Source organism: Anguilla rostrata, chromosome 8 (assembly GCF_018555375.3).
Source record: "Anguilla rostrata isolate EN2019 chromosome 8, ASM1855537v3, whole genome shotgun sequence".
In the NCBI taxonomy this organism is placed as follows: Eukaryota; Metazoa; Chordata; class Actinopteri; order Anguilliformes; family Anguillidae; genus Anguilla; species Anguilla rostrata.
The window spans coordinates 15,418,273-15,436,302 of NC_057940.1; the positions used below are offsets into that span (position 1 = coordinate 15,418,273).

Sequence of the window (18,030 nt, forward strand, 5' to 3'; positions counted from 1 at the left end):
CATTTCTAGAAAAATCGTTTAATTGAAAGAAAAAATATTTGAGTAAGTATATATTAGAAAAAACACATGCAAGCTATTTTTGTAGTGAATTAAAATTAAATAAAATTTCAGTGTTACCTGCTGAAATCACAATGGCGATGTGAGAAAGTGAGATATCAAGTAGACCTCACATGGGCAGTTAGTAGGCTATATGGACTACTTAAAAAGCGTCTAGTCGGCCGTTTACAAATAACTTCCGTTAGAAACAAAGGTAGATGAGAGGTAATGCCACCGGAAGTGTATATATTGACGCAAGTGATAAGGACACTGACAGAAATATTAGTCTTCATTTATCAATGTGGGAGGAGCAGTGTGGGAGGAGCAGTGAGAGATGTGTGAATGAAGGATGCGTGAGCTGCATGGGCACACACTCCTGGGAAGCACGTGTTCAAAAATGACTTTCCCTTTTTAAGGTCTTATGATCATTTGGCTTTCCACTTATTTTTCTGACCTACATTCAGATGCACACCACCCCTGCTAATTATCTGAAATCCTCGCGCACAACCGCATCATTTACCACCCTCTATTTGCGTTGAGTCATCAGAACGCAGAACTCACTGCCACTGGGATCAAACCATGATGTCAGGAGCAGACTGTGGTGTCTAAAACACCGGCCAGAAGCAAAACACGCCCTGTTCACATGCGTTACTAAACCGCCTGTTAAAAGGGCCTGCTGGTCCTTACAATATCACCTTGAAGGAAGTATTCAGTACCTGTTCACTACAAACTCAGGCATATCAACAAGAAATATGAGCACACCACGGTTTTCCACGGGTTAGGAATTCGGCTGTACAAAAATAGGGTTTAAAAAAAATCATAATCACCATGGTAACCAGTGCATAAAAGAAAACCAGAGCTATGAACCACATATCCTTGTAGCTATAAATGTGAAAATTTATCTTGAAAAATAATACGAATGAGTGAATGAATGAACGAACGCATGGACAAATTAATTTTCCATACAGAGACAGAAGCTGATCAGTGAAACATCAAACACACTTCAAAAATCCCATGTTAAAATATTAAGGTAAGACTCATTGTAAAGGCCTGTATTATAATAGCAGGGAATACATCGTTGCCAAAGCGTCACTGCTTTGCTTCTCAAACATTGCAGCCTACACAGTACAATGCTGAGAGTTAAATCAACTCTTACAGAGCACATACCGTCTCTACTGGACCAATATGTACTCTGTCACGGTTGAATTAAGACTGGACATTTTACCGTGTAGTCAATCAATCCATCTAGATGATCAACAGAAACCAGGAGTAAGTTTACACTGGCATCTTTTTGACAGCCCATATTCACAGCAAATACCTGCATGAAATGCTCTTTACCTTCTGCTGCCAAATCAATCAAAAACAAAAGGATACATTAACAGCTGGGACAATTTTATTCACAGTTGTTCTGCAGAGCCAACACTCACTGTCAACATCTGCCACAATGCATCCTACCAAATCCATTTCCATTCCAGGACCCAGCAAGAAAAAGACCCTTTTTGGAGAAAAGATGACAGCATATCAGATGTGTGTACAGAGCAATGCTGTATGAAAAGCAACCGAAACAGAGGAGAGAATGACAACCAGATGGTTTACAGGGGCAATGACTGTTGATAGTATGGCAGCTGTGTCATGGTGTTTACTTTTGTTTACAATACTAATTGTTGGTTTGTTTGGCCTTGACACTTATTGATTATGAGTGGGCCTTCTGAGCCTTCTTGGTGATATGGTACTTCTGTATTCATGAGACTAACACTGATGTTCTCCCCTTCTTTAAGACACTCTGGATAACATCATCTACTAAGTGACTGTTATGTAATGTAAAGATAAGAGATCATAAACAACAGACCAAACGTCAGACACCACTCAGACCTCCCTGCTTTCATGTCTGCTGCTAACTTTCATTGTGCTGATCTGACACTAAGGCATGCTGTTTGCTCACCGATGTTCGATGCTCTCCATTTACGAACACTGGTCCCTCCCCAGCCATGGAGGACTGTGTTACTCCTCAGATTTTAGTCACAAGAACAGAGGACAGGGTCTTTCATGAACTCTGCCTGCGCCAGTTTCAGAAACCTCTTCAAGCGTTGGGAAATCAATATGACAATCCATCAGAAACAAAACCTCAGAGCAGGTGTTTCACTTGAAGCTCTGCTGGCGACATACAAAAAGCTGGTCACTTTTAAAGAGTCATGTTGAAGCCTAAATAATGTTGATTAGTATTCTGATAATATGAGTAGAACTCTCTAAAAAGGTCATGTTGGAGCATTTGCTATCTGGAATATCTTATCTTGTCTGTGGCCAAAGTCATCTGCATGAATTTGTAAAGGCACTGAATGTTGTGGACTTGAGAAACATGAACATTTGAACTGGCGTAAGATCATTTTTAGTATACTATCAGAAAAGCCTGTGAGATAATGACTTTCAACTTAAACGAGACATCAAATTAAAGAAAAGGGAGCTATTATGGTAACTGTTAGAAAATTCCAGTAACACAAACCATGGAGGTAAATCCAATTAGTGAATGCAAATGTGCACACTCTACTGTAAATGGCGGCAAGCTGACATCTTTGGGTGATGTGTCTAAAGCAGGGAAGGACCAATAAAAACAAATTATAATACAGTAGGCCTATGTAGTTTGTGAAATGAAGATATTAATAGTAGTAAGAACACATTACTAAGTTTCTGGGACATGTGATTTACACATGTTGGTGCACATACTGCACAATGTGATTTACTCAATATTCAAGAGGAATATTTTGAAGCTCACAGAAATGTACAGCTCAGTGAAAAAATAGAGCACATATAGGCTATTGTTGCCACCTCCCTGCATATAATTGCATTTTATCAACATATATCAATTTCAAATTGAGTGGTACATGAACTCTGAGATAATATATTTTTAACGATACAATAGCTCATACAATGGAGACCATTGTGGCATTTCCTCCTGTCCTTTCCACCACTTCCTGTTTCAGATGGATAATTATCCATGTGCATATTCTGTTTCCTCACAGTAGCAGTAAAATGTCTTTCATCGATCAGCCTCCATTCAACAAGCACAACCGCACACAATCCATTACAGCAAATCCCCATTTCCTCGCCTTTCAACTCATTATCTGAGTAAAGTGCCCCTGTACTCGTCTTCAAAGCACCCATAATGTTTTACAAATCATCCAGTGGAACAGGATGTGGTGCTTCTCTCATTTTAGCCCAACTCTCCATCCAGTCTGTAGTGGCCAGTGGAACAGCATCCTTACATTGCATTTGACCATTTAGCAGATGCTCTTAACCAGAATGGCTTACATAGCCAACATTCTTTATTTATTTATTTTTTACATACAATTCATTTATACTGCTGGCTATTTTACGGAAACAATTCAAATTTAGAACCTTGCTCAAGGGGTCATGAGTCCAGTCATCAGGTGCTGTGTGATCCTGGCTCCACCCTCCGAGCTGGCTAATGACCTCAAATCAAAGAAAGAAAAGTAACCCAAAAAGTGCCAAAGGGGAATGTGTGCACTAGGGATCCCTAACAAAGAGTACAACAGCAGAGACCGACCTGAGAATCAAACTTACAACCTTGGAGGTTGCAAGCCTATTTCCCTTACAATTATGCTGCACTGCTGCCAAACAAACACAATGATATCTTCAAAACCTTGCTTGTGACTTAATGTTACAGTGATCGATTCACTGGTTGCAAATGAGCCTACTGTGCCTTCTTGGTGATAAGGCACTTTCATATTCCAGAGATGAACACTGATGTTCTTCACTTTTGTAAGTAGCTCTGGATAAGAGCGTCTGCTAAGCGACTAATGTAATATAATGTAATGTAATGTACAGATGGTGCAATGCATTTAGGTAAAATCCAGGACTATTTCGAGAATGTTGAGATGAAGCCAGAGCCAACTCATGGGGGCCTGCGTAGTGCACTAACCTGCATATAATAATATCTATGGTACCAGGAGCAGGGCTCACAGTAATCGAACCTGATTGGTTCACAGGTATTGGATTTGTCTACTACATTTACTTGTGTACTGTACATGCCCAGCAGAAACACTTCTGCATAAAAAAATCAACATAGAGTTACAGTCCTGGAAGATATTCAAAATGTGCCCCCCAGTACAATGCCAGAAACCTGCTGGATAAAGACAAGCAGTTCACTTTCTCTGCCTACTTGTCAAGATAACTGAGGCTTTCAAAAGGGTGATAATAACAATAAATAACATTGTTGTCTCCCTTTATGTAAGGTTTTTAATTATTTAAAGAAATGGGCTGACTTGTACTGCCCCCTTCACCATTCATTATTAAATTCATATTTACAGTTTACAGGCAAAGAATACTGAAAGAATACTGACACAAGTTCTTCATAACACAGAAACGGCAAATTCCAAAATACTGTAACATTATAGTATTTGCACTGACCAAGAAGTCAATTCTGTGAATAAGAGAATAAGCAAACGCTATCGGCTGCACACTCAAACCACCATTAAAGGGGAGCATGACATAAATGGTACATTTAGTTGTCAATTATTCATTGGGTACTTACATCTGACATTTCATTGGCGGTTCTAATACAAATCACAACAATAGCCCTATTGGTGCACCCTTAAAGGAAATAAGAGTAACGCTTTAGAAATGTAATGTTGAGTCAGGTGAATCAACATCGTGTTTCTCTTTCACCTGTGTTCCACCCGACTACGCCAGCTTAAATGAAACACTATATGCAGTTCTACCCAGGGAGGCCTGTTCTCATTACAGCAACATGCTGGCAATAACGCCTTATTTCATCATCCGATGCAAGGCACACCCAATCACATTCACATCCGTGCAATGCCTGATGATGCTGATCAACCAAATTCTCTTTCTTGTGCAGTGGCTCAACAAGGTAAATCTGCCATACCTGTCACTGCAAAAAAAAAAAAAGCTCTCTGATCACTTGGAAAGTTACAGCAAAATTCATCGACAATGCATTTTCACACTTGAGTGGTTAGATTTTTGTTCACTTTGAATATTCTTGCGGAAAGACGTGATTGCGTAGCCTCTGAGGACACAAATTTGAATCGAGATTTGCATTACCCTGCCCTGAGACCACAGACTTTCTTTGTTATTAATCTCAAATATTGCAAAATCTCCCCATAGGTATCTTCCACACATCTCATTAAAGCAATGGTTTGTTTCTCTTCTTTCAGCAATGGCTTTTACTTTTAGGGGACGGTTCAAACACAGCACATGGCTGCTTGACATTAAAAGGCTACACAGTAAAACGGTCAGCGTTAAATCAGCTCTTTAGAGTACATATGGTCCGAATTAACGGAGGCAATTTTTACTGTGCAGACTGCTTTTGAGCTGTTCAGGTATTCATCTCCACACACTGCTATTACTGCAGTCAGGCCCACGCAGGGGGGAGGGGTAATGGGAATGGAAGGCTTTCAGGGACCCTGTCACCGCCACCCTACCCACCCCCACCCCCCGGTCCATAATCACAGCCCCCCAGTCTGCGATCGCAATTACACACCCGCCGTAATTGCGCATTACACACTCGCCCTCCTACCTTGGATGATAGTCATGGAAAGAAAAAAGGTCCAAATAAAACTTCATATACAGCCCAAAAAGTCAGGGATGGCCCTGACTGCAGTGCACTTTCCTCCGGGCCTTCATGCAAAGAATAGGAGTGCCACCCAGCCCACCAGCCAAACAACAAACTCAGAAATCAAGAAATAAAACACAATTTGGAATCTGAATATATGAATGTGCACTTACACAAGATGCACCATGAATAAAACAGTAAATATGCAGTCTACTCAATCATTTCAGACATATCCTCTGTTTCTTGCCCCGCTCTCTTCAAAGTACAGTAGTAATCTTCTTGAGAACGTCCTTGCAGGGTCATTCTCCACGAACAGAATCCTAGTTCAGAAAATCGCTACCGTTCCATCATGCTCTTCAAATAGCTCTTTATAAGTTTCAGTTTTGAGAATGATTTCTACGACAGTTACCGAAATGGGAAAAGGCACAGATGTTCATATTCCACTAAAACTGGCATTGATACTGTTACTATCAACAATTAACTTTTCCCCCCAGTTATATTACAGAAGTCAGCTTTGACATGTCCTCTTTAAAGCCTGTTCATAAACGTCCACTAAATCGTACCACTTCCTTAAAAAGTTAATCAATCCTTTCGGAATGGAAGGTAGTTGGCTGCATCGCTTCATACCGTAGATCGAAAACTTGAGAATCTGCATGATCTGAGTCATAAATAAGCATCTTTTCAAATAACGCTCAGCATTAGCCAATTTATCCTCATCAAGTTAATCGAAGTGGCGCGCGACCTACCTCTTCCGAGTATGAGAAGAAAACAGCGATTAGGGAAATGGCCAGTAGCTTTGCACGGGGCCTTCGCTATTATATAATATTTAAATTACCTGGTGAGTTTGTTTCCAAAGCGAACCTTTCCAAAACTACCGCCTAACAAGACATGGAAGCTGGTCTAACGTTGGCAACATTGGTCGTTCCCATCTCCGTGAAGCAAACATTTTCCACAGGCACAGTGTGGCCAGTAGAAGACGTGTTGGTAGCCTGCCTACCTTCCCAGCCTTCTCTTTCTATTGACCTTTTTCGTGCTCCACTTAGATGATGAGCCACTGTAACCAAAATACTGTTAGCGTCCTGTTCCTGGTAGCCATTTGCTCATTTTGTATTTTTATGTCGACTTGTGTAGGCAACGTAGGCTACCAACACGTTAATTCACACAGTAAGCATAGGCTACTGTGCTTCATCAAGTTATGCTCCTTGCCCATCCCACGCGTAACATCGAATTTTGATAAACAATTCAATTTATTTAATAATTGATCGTACATGATAATGTAAAATATTATAGTTTCACTACTGACCAAAACCCTTTTAAATATATTTCTGTTATTATTATTTTGACGGTTTGTTTTTAAATTACCCATACCGGCAACCATTATTGATTGACCTATGCATGATATTAGAATGTCTTGGTTAGACCATCGTTATTGTGAAGTAATATACAATATTAGAAGAAGAAAATAAAAACAGCTCTGTTTTCAGATAACTTGATGACTGTTTCTAAAGTTCCAGCAAGATGTAAAGGGCCTTTGTGTTATCTGTCCGTCCAGAAACTCTGGGCCCCTGTGCCCCACATTATTCTCCCAATTAAGTTGTGAGTGGTAATTTATATAGCCAATGCTTTAGAAGTGCAGACATATATCTCAATACTACATTAAGGTAATATGATTTTGTCCTTGTATTATTACATTCCTGTTATCACGATATTCTTCATGCACACCAGATCAAAACTAATTGTGGACTACATCCAGGGGTGCTACCAGGGCATTTGGGCTCCAAGAAGATCTCACATTGGGCCCCACCACCCCAGACCACCCCTAACCTGTCAGTCAAGGCCCTCCAACCCCCACCCCTTACCACAACACTATACTTCATGGCAGCTTTTGTAACATTGAGATAAAACATTGAAATCTCCCTGAGTCATGCACAAAATTAAGGCAAAGACAATCTGCAAAATTCTGCTGTCAAAAAATACTCAGACATCTGAATAATTTCTGTAACAATTTGGGAAATAACACTGTTCACTAGAGCGATGATCTTTCATTAGCAAGTCATTAGGAGATAAATTAAGCACTGATCCCTGTGGTAATTGTTACTATTTTGAGTCTGTTTCCTGCAACTCGTGGGATTAATTTGACTTTGAAGAAAAAATATTGTGGGCATCATTTTCTGTGGCACTGTGCATTGAATCGGTAAATCATGGATACACTCTCTTAGATGCATAATTTTGGTTGACCCTGCCAGGAAAGCTAGTTAATTCATAGGAACGCAGCTGTTATTAGAATTAGAGTAGAAAGAAAGACATATAATTTATCTTAAATAGAATGATGAGCATAATAGATTGATTTTGTTGTATCTTGTCACAACACCAAGTCTTCCCAGTAGCTGAACATCTTATTCTCCTTACCTGGACCACATTGCTAAAGCAGGGACGAATGTGTGAACTCGCACCTGTGGATAATATTCAAAAGTGGATGTTAGTTGACAGAAACTGGCAGATAGGACAGTTTTAATTAAGAACTGCTGGTGGTTTCACACTCACAAGGCTAACTTTATCCATCATATATTCTTTAATAGTTATGCGGAAATGTCTTTCTCGCACCCTCTGAAGTGTCTGAACAAATAAGAATATATGGTGATAAAAGTGTCTTTTTAGTGCCATTGTGTAACAGTCCTTAGTTAAGCATTTACAGTTTATGAACTCCAATTCACTTTATGAGCACTGTATGTAATTTCCTGTCTTCAATGGGACAATTTAACCAGTAAGGGACAGATGTACTGTGTGGTCCATAAGCATTTGGATAGTGATATAATTCTCCACCTGTTGTCCCCTCCACAAACATCAATGGAAACATCCTTGGGGCAATTAAAAGCCATGCTGATACTCTAAGCCAGCCGTACAATCTACGGGTCCCACCTGCACAATTTGTCTCTGAAGAGACACCAGAACACAAAGCTATTTATGGGGTGTGAGGGCCCATTGTGGCCGCAGATTGCCATGAAGGTCATAGTTTCCTTTTTCCCATTTAAGTTTGAATGCCAATCCACAACATTTGATTGAAGTCATCACCCGAAATTCCTGTCTAAGTAGACTGGTTGTTGTGGAATTCCAGTTGGAATTTGCAACTAGGGGTGGGCGATATGACGTTATTAGATCGTGAACAATTAAAATGTCGCCACGATCTGCCTTTCCGGAGAGATCGGGAGTATCAGGCTACAGTGAAACTGCATATTCTATCAGTTGCACTGACAACGCTCATACACGCCATCCAACGTTGTTTTCTCAGCCAAACCTAAAATCACACTATTCGCTAGTCCCTGGTGCGCCTCCTCTAACAGACACACCAATAACCATCACATCTGTTGTTAAAAGCAGGAGGAAATTTCTGTCTTGTAGAGGTATTCAGTTGCAGAGCTGAATTATGTCCTAACAAATTAATGTTTGGTCTCATTAGAAAGAGGGTAATATCATAAATATTTTGATAATGATAATCATGGTACTTATCCCTGCTTTCAACAACATAATGTCACTTTGATTCCTAAATAAATTGTCAGCTTTTAGATGGGCTGGTCCTCGCATAAATGAGACTGCTCCCCAACCCCTTTTTTCCACACCTTAACCGGGCCTCAACCAATGTGGGCACGCGTCCTCAAGCCCTGCTGCTGCTGGGTAAGGTATGTAAAGATGGCCCCAGGGAAATTTTGGAGCGGTGTTGCAGTTGGTTTTGGAGCCTTGGAGAAGAAGGCTTTTCTTCTTATTTTTATGGTGGTTCCTTGACACGTTTGGACACGATGGTCCAAAATCTCCTATAGGTGTTCAGTTGGGTTGAGATCTGGTGACTGCGAAGGCAATAGCATATGATTCACATCATTTTCATACTCATCAATCCATTCAGTGACCCCTCATGCCCGGTGGATGGGGGCATTGTCATCCTGGAAGAGACCACTCCCATCAGGATAGAAATGTTTCATCATTGAATAAAGGTGATCATTTAGAATAAACATGTACTGATTTGCAGTGACACTTTTCTCAAAAGCGACAAGTGTACTCAAACCATGCCAGGAAAATCCCCCCCACGGTGTAACAGAGCCACGAACACCCTCACAATAGGGGTCGAGCATTCAGGCCTGTACCATTCTCTTGGTGTACGCCACACATGCACACAGGGGTTTATGCACTGCAACCCTACTGTATTATCCCTCACTACTGTATGTAGTTGTTGACGAACTGTTCTTGCTGACACAGCTCCTGCCATCTGTGTCCCAATAATGAACCCTCTTTCAAAGTCACTTAGATCTTTTCCTCTTGCCATCTTGATCCAAAATTGACAGTCAACTAGGCCTGCTCTGCATTTTCATGGAGCATGACAGGAGGTTAATTGCTCATTTATTCATATAATATTATATATATATATATATATATATATATATATAGTATATAAACAGTGTAATTAAAACATGCATACTATATATTTCAGCTTAATCATTAATCAACTAGTCATTTATTTTGCTAATAATTAATTTATTCTAATTAATCTGCCCATCCATCCATTATCTGTACCCACTTATCCTAGGCAGGGTCGCAGGGGCTGCTGGAGCTGCTGGAGCCTATCCCAGCATGCATTGGGTGAGAGGCAGGAATACTCTCTAGACAGGCTGCCAATCTATCCCAGGGCGCACACACCGTTCACTCACGCAGTCATACCTATGGGCAATTTAGAGTCTCCAATTAGCCTTACCTGCATGTCCCCGGAGGAAAGCCACGTGGACACGGGGAGAACATAATGTAATTAACGGTTAAGCATCAATTAACATTATATCTGATTTCTTCTATAATTTTACACTTCACCACGTATTAGGCACCTTGTCGAATCCATGCTGCTAAGAATTCAGGCTGTTGTGGAGGCCAAAGTGGTTCCTACCTGGTACTAGATGGGTGTACCAAATGAAGTGGCCACTGAGCGTATATATCATGGGGACATGGCAACAACAACAACAACAAAAACATGATGTGAAATCACGTCAGTATTAGCTACTGTTACACCCTATTTTTCAGACATGGTTTTTTCTGTGTCTATCACTCAAAACGTCTCACTTAGTCAGAGAGGAAGCCTAGAAAATGCAAGGAACATTTCTGTAAGCCTTTGGTCAGAGGCGGCTGAATTATTTTTTTGCTTTGAGCTGGTGCATGAATAAATAAATCCCACATTTCATACACCGCACTATAAAGCTGAGATAAATCTTACAACAGCAGGGCTGGCAATGAAATGTTACTACTTTTCATAACCATATTGTATGTGAACATAGCCATACTAAGTGAAGAAAAATAACTCCCAGCCATACTTAGCTATAGTGTGAACAGGACTCAATAGATTTCAGTGAAAAAATACCTGATGACTTGATGGTGGATAAGGCTCTTTCATTCGTTTTTTTTCTGTGACAACAGTTGTACCCTGACAGGAGCATATTCACACTTTTCTCCTGTAGTTCCTTAAATAGGACTATTCTCAGCAGGAAATTAAAATAAAGAGATTCTTTTACGAACACATGCGCCTGAATACAAAACAATATTTTAATTACACACAACAACACAAGTATGAAACATGAATTAAAATAACAATAGTATCGCTTTCATCTTTCTTCTATGTTTTTTAATGCAGGACAAAATTCCTCAGTATTTATTTGTTTTTAGCAAATCAATATAATTCAGCATTTTAAGCACACAGACACACACACACACACACACACGCATGCACGCACGCACACACACACACACTCAATCTTTAAATACTTCAGTCTGTATTTTGTAGTGAAATATCAATGTGGTAACTTCTGACTTGTCTTTCTGGGGATCAATTAACTTCAGACCTGTCACATGTCCTGGGGTTGGCAGCAGCATATCGCGCTGCACGTAGCATCTACCTGCAGAGATCAAATGTAATTGGAAGCTATGCACGTATCAATTAAAGCATGAAATTGAATCTCTTGTCTGCGAGACTCCCAGCACACATTGTTCTAAAAATAATAATTTCTGCTGCTCATAATCAAATTTCCATGCCCCCTGTTGCTTTTCTTTGCACATGCAGTGCACACCATCCTCTGAATTGTGCAGGTGCCAGAACATGTAATATTCACCGGTCATTCATAAATTAGCCTTAACTAATATAACTTTAACAGCCGGACATTAAATTAACCGAATAAGTCTCCCCAAAAGCAAAACGTGACACTGCCAAATGTGTCCCTCTTGTCACTGCTGTGACACAACTACCCCCATACACAGGGCACTGCTGGTAAAGAGCATACCCCATCTGATTCTCGTACCTGAGAGCCAGTGACAATTTTCTTAAGAGAGTTAGTGTTGATTACAGGAGAGATGTATCTCTTATTGATTACTTCTAAGGCTGGCGCTGTTCCAACCATCTCCAAAAAAAAGAAGTACAAACATCAGAGGTGCTTTGGAACCTCTTTAAAAAGCAGTCAGATGACAGTTTCCTGTTTCGACAAGGCCTTGTGGTACTCCAGTTACTTGTGCAGGGCGAGTGATCGCAGTGTTGTTTACTCAGCTCCGATGCTAATGGTGCGACGGGCTGCACATGAGACTGCTCAGCACCCCATGGCAAGAGTAGCCGAGGTGCAGCGCGTTGACCTCGAACCCTTGGCAAAACAAAAGACAATAGTAGAAAGGAGCCAGTAGCCAAGGACTAAATTTGATTTCCTCACTGTTCTTCTGTCCTGTTGGCTCTCTCTTCTCCCTCTCTCTGTCTCTCTCGTCACGGTCATGAAGACAGCCAAGATGACCATCTGTTGCTTACATTAAGTTGGACAAACACATTTATTTTTAAAATACCTTAGGACATTGGACCTGTAGAGCCCCACCTGCGAACAGCGGTGCAGTATGAAGCGGGGGCTGACATCACGTTCGGAGGCGGGCACGTGCTCATCTGCAGGCTTCCCGATCGATAGCGGAGGTTTCGGCAGCTGGGTCCGGAGAGGAGTGCCATTCTCTCCCCCGGCCACTGTTCAGCCTACTTAGTCCCACATAATCTCGGCTGCAGGAATGAGCAGCAGCGATTATCAGGCACTGGGAAGCGGCACAGGCTAACCAAATGAATAATGTATCCTAGAAACTCAATACGCGAGCTTTTGACGGAATTAATGAAAATTAGGATCGTCTCACAGAGCAAGCTGCCAGAGAAACTCTCAGAGAACGGTGACCTGCTAAACCACAGCAGGGAACATGCAGACATCAGTACAGAAATGCAGTACAGCAGTGCTATTAATTCCTCTGAAGCGCCTTTCCTCCTTTCTACCTTCCTTGTGTTCATCCTGCTGTTAATTCATTCAGCGATTCTCCAGTGAGGACGTTGCACACACCCCCTGTGTGTAAGGGTTTGTTGAGGGTTGCTTGGATATGCAAAGAACCGAGCAAGATGTGGACTTGAAAAAGCAGTCTAATTAGACTACTGTGTGTTTGTGTGTGTGTGTGTGTGTGTGTGTGTGTGTGTATGCATTAGGGAGAGAGAGAGATGGAAGGAGAGAGGGAGAGAGTGACTACCTCGGTCAGTAACTCACCTGTTATTCTTTTTTCTCTGCTGTATTATTCGTTCATTTTATTTTAACTACAGAGAGAGGGGGCACGTGCGTGTGCTTGTGTGCAGATTTCACTGTCTGTAGGAGCACACATGTTCTGTGACTTCACTCAACAGACTGGGTGCAGGAATGTCACTGATGCAGCCATGTGTGCCCTTATGTGTGTTGGGTGAGAGTGAGTGGGCATGAGCGTGTTTGGCTGCGTGTGTGTTTGAGTACACGTGTGTTTCGTTCAAACATATGAGCTTGACGTTTCTGAGAGCACCCAGCACTGTATATCAGCTCTGATCCTCTGATTCAATTCCACCGAGGCCAGTGACACCCTCTCATGTCCAAGGCACTGACTCCACATCAGTGAATCAGGCCGCTTGCTCACCCTTCTGTGTCCATATGGAGACATGCAGTCAGAGGGAGAAAAAAGACAGACCCTCAGCACATAACTTCAGAGGACAGTTCTACTTTCAAACTTGCCTCATTTCCATAAGCAAACGGCCTCTCAGTGAAATAAAAAAAAAAATGCATAAAAATCCAAGTATTAATTCATAATGCAGTGTACTTATAAAGTAGGGTAAAAATGGGAAACACATGCCACAAATTGGGTTTCTCTTTTTCTCTCTGACTTTAACACACATAAACACACACTCTCATACCTACAAACATGCATACTCACACATCTCTCATTACAGTCTCTCTTTCACACACACACAAGCGTACAACACACACACACATATACACATATATACACGCGCGCACACACACCACACACACGCACACACATACACACATATGAACACACAACACGCACACACACACGCATACACACACACACATATATATTCACGCACACAACACACAAACACACACACACACACACACCTTCTGTCTCACTTTCACCCCCCTCTCTGTACGCAGGAGGTAAAAAGCCGCGGTGAGATGGGTCTGTATCCCCTGCGTCTGATTCTGGGCGTGCGTCAGTGGCTGAGATGTCTTTATCACTTCATCATTTCCAGTGCAGCGTGAGAGTTCGACAAAGACGCTGTGAGATGCGTATGGTGATCACGTTTTGGGAGCGTGATTCACTCACTTCTAAAAATATCTGCCTTGCATTTGCGAGAATAAATAAAAAAACCCAATTGGGAGCTGATCTAGGCCCGCCTTCTTCACGGCAGCACTGTTTGAGCTGTTTTACTCTCGCTTTGACTCATTTGTGTATCTGTTTTTTAACCTTAAAAAACAAAAAGCCCAGCTGCCTGAACCCATTTACATGTCTGCGCAGGGAACCCTGTTTTTTTGAAGAAATGGTAAAGGTGAGTCTCAGTTTGCCTGAAACTTGCTGGAACACAACCAGGTTGACTTTCTTCTTTTGCTCATTGAGGGCACCAGAAAAGACAGGAATCTTGGGAACGGTGACTAGATGAAGCCATGTTCATGGGCTCAATCTTAAAGCATCTTGAAAGCAATACCCACACCCACATCCAGTCTCGGCACAATACATGAGTCATCAACTCTGACGGTATCACACAAACAATGACGCTGTTTAATGATTATTATTAGAGATATATGCCAAACTGATGAATGCAAGACAGGCAGATGAATGGTCATGTTTTGCACGTTCATGTTTTTATTCAGTATCAATCTGAAGCAAGTTTAACATTTTCTCATTATGTGTTTTCATTAGTCAGCTGCGGTAGCTACAAGGCTGAGAACGGAAAGGACAAATTTCACACTTGTTTAATTCTGGAATACATGATGAAGCACGGTCTGGTCACGTTGGGGAAAAAATCAACGTGACTACAGCGCAAACAGCCTCCTTTCCATTTTTTTACTGGTTTGTTCACTGTCCCCATCTGCCCCAATGAGATTATCTCCTGCTGGTCGCCTGGCATTTCTTTCTGGAAGAGTGATATTTCTTTCCACTGCTAAAACACAAGAACGCTTTGTAAAACTGATGCGTGCTAAAAATGTGCTTCCTACATTGATATTATGCGCAACATCAAAAATTCACATCTGACATTGTCTGGATGAAATATGCCTCTAACATGAACTAAATTTCCATGGCAACCATTCAGCTCTGGCAGATTTTAGTCTGCACTCTTTCGATATTCTGATTTGGCCCCTACAGGCAGAAGTGTCACCCCTGCACCCCTATGCTTCATTCAGCCAAGTAACAAACCCCTCTGGACCCCCCCCCCCCCAACCACCAAGCCAACCAAACAAACAAACCAGCAAGCAAACAAAGCCCTGGCATGGGAGGGGAGGAGGGGGTGGGGGGGTGGTGGAGTGAATCAATTTCCATAGACCCATTACGCAGAACTTGGATAATGGTCTGACATCATCAACCCATCACGATTGCCCATCCATTTATAAACACTGGAATGTGTATGTGTGATTTGGGGGTCAGGGTAATGCAGGTCGGAGAAGCTAAGACCCCACAAATGACCCCAGCAGAGGAGAGAAAATCATTTTCATAAATGTTTGAGTCCTTTGTATGACAACTGCAAACGAGTGCTTCATGGGCGACACAAAGAGGTCTGAGCTCAATTGGAGAAGCACAGAAATGGTGTCTGTGGGTAAAGAGGCTGACAAAAAGCTTAACATCATACTTAATAAAACTGTCACAGGATATAAAATGGACAACTGCAAGAACAGCCAAACTGGTTGGTGAGACTGTACCGCAGACAGACCAAGATTCATCATTTATAATTTTATGACTTTGTAAAGCTACAGGTGTGATATTTTGCAAGACAATAACGCTTAGTGAGTCAATGCTCACTTTATGACTTACAAGAAATCACACGTTTCACAGTACAAATGTGTAGTATGCAACTCCCATAGGTATATTGATTCTACTGATTTTCACACTCAGTGGTGCCTGTGATCCAGTACATTCATTTGAAAAACAGGAAAGGACAAACAGCATAACATGACAGATAATATAAAATAAAAAGTTACAAACATAAGTGTTTTTCTAGACAATATAAATGAGAGAGCAAATTCAAAAATTAAGCCAAGTCTAGACCTAATAAAAATATTTCGGCAAAGGTAACCAAATGATTGGAGAAGTGATCCAACGAGAAATTGACTCATTTCTTAGAAAGGGGTTGTCTCTGCAAAGTGAATTTTGCATTTGTCAGGGAAAAGGGTAATTCCAGATGCTCCAGTTCTCTTTGATACAAGGATGAGAGCCAAAGCTATTTACATACAAAATCATCCACATTTCAGGGAAACAGACTGAGGAAGCTTGCAAAAGGACCGAGTCTGTTTCCCTCGATTTAAGGGCTATACTTCTAAGACCCAACAATTTTTGTCCCTTGTAGGGGACACAAGTCTCTGGTGTTAATCTCATTAACCATTTATTCTACTATGCCAAAAGCTACACTACAAGGGATGTTCAATACTAATACAATAAATAATTTTGAAATTCACTGCAACAAGTTTTTGTTATCCTAGGCACTGGTATAATGTGAAAAAATAAAATACTTAATTTTTCTCCTTTTCTGCCGGGTCTCAGGAGCATATGGGAGGTGGTGAACACATAATCATTGACTATTGTTCCTCAGGCCTCCACAGAGCTGTTGGGCTCAGGGTCATTACGCTCTGATGCGATGGCCATTGAGGGCCGTGTTCTCTGGAGCTGTGTTGTTTGAGCTGTAACAGTTCAATTAATCAACGCGAAACCGATAGACATGAAAATGAGACGAGCAACAACTGCGGGCGAAAAGAAAACAGAGAACAGTTTGTTCATCTCAGCAGTCTAAAGCCAGGTACTGCACTGCCACTTACATCAAGCTTATATTTAAGGCATTTAGCAGACACCATTATCCAGAGCGACTCACACAGCTTACAGCCTTTCACATACAATGCATTTATACAGCTGGATATTTACTGAAGCAATTTAGAATAAGCACATTGCTTAAGGATACAATGACAGGGGCCTCACTACGAAACAAACCCAAATCCTTGAAGTTGTAAAACTGGTTTCCTAAGCATTATGCTGCACTGCTGTAATCTGAAAACCATTCAACAATGCCAGCGGGAAAATTGGGGAACATACAATATTCACTCAAGTACTTTTCTAAGAACATATTATGAATTTGATATGTTTTTTTTTATTACACTACATAAAACCAAATAAGAACAGACATCTCTAAAAACAAGGAGGGAAGCAATGGCTCACAAACTACAGAAAAGAAAACCCTTCAAAGACTTTTCATTGTACTTTCTAATGACTTTGTAAAGGAGAACATTGTTGACATAACTCGCTGAGTCAGCAGCTTTCACTGGCCATGCGTTTAGTGCCATCCACACATTTTATTCTGCAGATCTATAAAAAAGAACCTCTAAAGAACCTATGCATCAGCCTCTTTGAAGGAGTTCTAGAGGATTGGCATAAATTCACATTCTTGACCTTTTCCCTGCTTTTTGCAAAAGCCTGCATAAACTGTTCAGACCTGATGAGAGCCACTCACCTCATGCACAGCTCGCCTTGACTTTCAACCATGCTTGCATATCCGAAGATGAAAGTTCAATGCCAAGTTTGGACCCTGCCCTTTGTACCTGGGTAGGTACCATACCTTATTTGTAAATTGATTTGGTAAATATCCAGTAGTGTAAATTGTTTACATGTGAAGACTGAAAGCAGTGTAAGTTTCTCCAGATAAATATGTCTGTTAAATACTAAAATTTATGGAAAGGATAGCACAACACCGGTGAGGGTCAGTCTGCTCAAACCCAACAGTTCAAACCCCTGAAAATACTATACTATACTACTACAACCGAGAAATGACCAGAATGCTAGCAGGTATGGGGGAT

General features: G+C 41.2%; 1 long non-coding RNA gene across 1 annotated transcript; it reads right to left on the reverse strand.

Moving 5' to 3' along the window:
* Positions 1-4,529: 4,529 nt before the first annotated feature.
* Positions 4,530-6,404, reverse strand: LOC135260927 (uncharacterized). The gene is made up of 2 exons (XR_010331781.1): positions 5,800-6,404; positions 4,530-4,945 (listed from the first exon to the last, which is right to left on the reverse strand). It is a non-coding gene; the product is annotated as an uncharacterized LOC135260927 (long non-coding RNA).
* Positions 6,405-18,030: the final 11,626 nt, after the last annotated feature.